The sequence below is a fragment of the Dromiciops gliroides genome, chromosome 2, assembly GCF_019393635.1.
Source record: "Dromiciops gliroides isolate mDroGli1 chromosome 2, mDroGli1.pri, whole genome shotgun sequence".
In the NCBI taxonomy this organism is placed as follows: domain Eukaryota; kingdom Metazoa; phylum Chordata; class Mammalia; order Microbiotheria; family Microbiotheriidae; genus Dromiciops; species Dromiciops gliroides.
Genome location: NC_057862.1, coordinates 528,007,297 through 528,010,948, shown reverse-complemented (window position 1 = coordinate 528,010,948; position 3,652 = coordinate 528,007,297). Strand labels below are relative to the sequence as shown.

General features: G+C 37.6%; 1 pseudogene; it reads right to left on the bottom strand.

Moving 5' to 3' along the window:
- Positions 1-836: 836 nt before the first annotated feature.
- LOC122739112 lies at positions 837-1,340 on the bottom strand (annotated as a pseudogene).
- Between the last annotated feature and the right edge of the window lie 2,312 nt (positions 1,341-3,652).

Below are 3,652 nucleotides of genomic sequence, written 5' to 3'. Positions count from 1 at the left end.
ACGCATTAGTAACTGTTTTATGATGGAATTTCAGTTTCCTGATGCACTTGATTACTCAGTCTGGGGAAGACTTAAACAGATATATTAGAAAGTTTAATTAAAAAACAGGCAGCTAAGAAATGGACTGGAAGGAAGATGCAGCTCAAAGAAAACAAATTCAAATGCCAGGATGATGGAAACTTGGTCATGTTGTTTTGTTCTTTGGCCCTGGGCAAAGTGACTAGAAGTCACTAATTCAGAATACTTAACATCACATCTGGAGAAGTCCTAATTGTTCTGACTGTCCTCATGTCAGATCAAATGAGATTTTTTGTCATTCTACTATAGTGGATTGCTAATTTTTTTTACAGGGCAATGAGGGTTAAGTGACTTTCCCAGGGTCACACAGCTAGTGTCAAGTATCTGAGGTCGGATTTGAACTCAGGTACTCCTGAATCCAAGGCCAGTGCTTTATCCACTGAGCCACCTAGCTGCCCCTCTACTATAGTGGAAAGGAAATTATAAATGAAATTAGAAAATATCAATCTGCCTTACATTAACTAGGTGAACTTGGACAAATCACATCAGGACTCAGTTTCTTCAATAGTTACACTAAACATAATGCAAGATTTTTACCAGGATCAAATGGAATAATGTATGAAAAGCAAAGCAATAATTGATATTATCATTTAACCCCTTGGGGCAGTGGGAAACTTTTTTTTTATTTTTAGAGATTTTTTTCTTCTGTATCATATACTTTTAATGAAATAAATATAAAAGTGAACCACACAATCAATACATAACTTTAATAGTCTGCGTCATTTGTCTTGTTCACAATGATGGTAACACCTCCCTTGTCAACAATCTTGTGAGTTAAAGAGCTGATTCTCATTCTCATATCCATCAGGGAGGTAAGCTCTCCTTACTTGGTCTGACTTAGGTGTCGAGCCACCATTCTTCACATGGCAAGAGAGGAAAGCACGGACTGCTGGGTGATCAGCCTTTTCAAATGGGATGTTGGCTTCCAGGCACATTCTCACAAAGTCCTGGATAACACTGATTTTCTCTGTCTGGGCAGTACTATTGCACTGAAGAGATGCTGTTAGAGGCCTTTGTCTCTTCCTTATATTCTGTTCTTCAAACTCTGCCTTTCTTTTGGTGTGAGTCTTGGACTTGAGGTGATCACTGATGGCAGACTTGCGAACATGATAAAGTGCCACATTGCAAAAAGTGCAGAACAGTTTTCCTCCATCTTCATGCAATTCACCTCCAAACTCAGTGACATGATCTAAAGGAGTCGCATACAAAGCAGTCTTGGAATGGTTTCAAGCAAGAGAAGATGTTACTACACATTGCTCCATTCTGGTTTTCTTTTTTTTTTTCTTCTCTTTTCTTTCCTTTTTTTTTTTTTTTTGTGTAGCGATAGGGGTTAAATGACTTGCCCAGGGTCACATAGCTAGTAAGTGTCAAGTGTCTGAGACTGAATTTGAACTCAGGTCCTCCTGAATCCAGGGCCAGTGCTCAATCCACTGTGCCACCTAGCTGCCCCTCCATTCTGGTTTTCAATAAGGGTCCTATCCCTGCTCTGGATCTCCATTCCAGACTGCCCCTTTTCTCCTCACCCCTCCCTTACTCAGTTCCCAAGCCTAAGTGTTCAGAAAGAAAGAGTTGGGCATCCCCTTGGGAGTCAGGATTCCCACCCTAAACCCGACAAGCACACCTGTCCGGTGCCTCTACTTCCCAGCTTGGGGGGGGGGGAAGAGGGCTGATTTTATTTATAATAAACATTTTTATTTAAAGTTTTGAGTTCCAAATTCTATCCATTCCTCATTCCTCCCCTCCTCTCTCTCTGAATTGGTAAGCAATCAGATATAGGTTATACATGTACAATTATGTAAAACGTATCCATATTAGACCTTTTTTATAAGAAGACTGAAAAAAAATGAAAGTGGAAAACAGCATGCTTCAGTTTGTATTCAATCAATATCACTGTTGTTGGGCTTTGTTTTTTTCCCCTATGGAGATGGATAGTACTCTTCATCATTAGTCCTTTAGGGTTGTCTCAGATCATTGTATTGCTGAGAATAGTTGTCATTCAGAGTTCTTCATTGAACAATATTGTTGTTAATGTGTTCAACATTTTCCTGGTTCTGTTCACTTCCCTTTATATTTGTTCATGTAATTCTTTCCAGGTTTTTTGTCTTGCTTGTCATTTCTTATAGCACAATAATATTCCATTAGAATCATATACCACAGATTGTTTAGCCATTATCCAATTGATGGTCATACCTTTGATTTCCAATTCTTAGCCACCACAAAAAGGGCTGGTAAAAATATTTTTGTACAAATGGGTCCTTTCCCCTTTTTGGGATGTCTTTGAGATATAAACTTGGCAGTGATATTGCTGATTTAAAGGGAATGCACAATTTTATAGTACTTTGGGCATAGTTCCAAATTGCCCTCCAGGATAGTTGGATCCGTTCTTAAGTTCAACAACAGTAGATTAGTGTTCCAGTTTTCCCACATCTCCTCCAGAATCCACCATTTTTTTTGTCATATTAGCCATTCTGATAGGTGTGAGGTGGTACCTCAGAATTATATTAATTTGTATTTCTCTGATCAGTAGTGATTTATAGCATTTTTTGCATATGACTCTAGATAGCTTTGATTTCTTTGTCTGAAAACTGCCTATTCATATACTTTGAACTAGGCAACTTTCCAAGAGTATAAGTTGTAAAGAAGGTTCTGATCTGAACTGCAAGAGGGAGGTTTCTCATTTAGGACTTTCATTTGCCAATGAGATCAAAGGTCCAGATTTCACCCCTACAGTAACTGCTTCAGCAAAAATTCTTGAACATCCTTGGAAACATGACTTAGTCACTTATTTCATTTATCTCATGGAATATAAAGAGAAGATGTGAATGGCTCAAAAAGAACCATAGTTGGGAAGTTCAATATTCTTCTCAGGATCCCAGACTTGTAACTAATGTGTCCTGAGCTAGTGGTAGTTACCAATTGTTGCTCTCCTTTGTTTATGAATAAGGAGTTAAAATGGTAAAAATATTGGAGTGAGATGACACCACCTGCCTGGACAATAAATATCTTAAATCAATCAGTTACTCCACAAGAATTTATTAAGTGCCTTCTATGTTCCAGACAATGGTGATACCAATACAAAGAATGAATCAATGTGAACTAGGGACTCTATGAGGTCAGCTAAGAAGGAAGTACATTCTGGAAATGTAGTGAAAAGGGAAGTAAAAGCAAGATGGAATGTTGTATACGATGAGTAAAGGCAAAGTCAGTTTGCCTGGATTGTAGAGGATAAACTGGATAGATCTTGAGGTCATTTCCAATTTAAATTGTATGTGGTTCAGAATTCTGTGATTCTGAATACAGGAGCACTCTAAGAAGAAAATACATGAGCAGAATTGAGACCTTTGAGTATAACTCTTGGGGGTTGGAAATAATGGTAAAATATTCTGGAGTACTTTAGAATGCTATTATTAAAGGAAGTTGACCTATGGGAAAGCACCTTTGGAATAAAAGCTCTTTTTAGTTATTTATTTTGTATGTATTCCATATATACTTACACTGATATGTTCTTGCTTCCTTTCTTTAATGCAATGTAATTTTCAGAGTAAGAATTGTTTCATTTCTTGCATTTTTATCC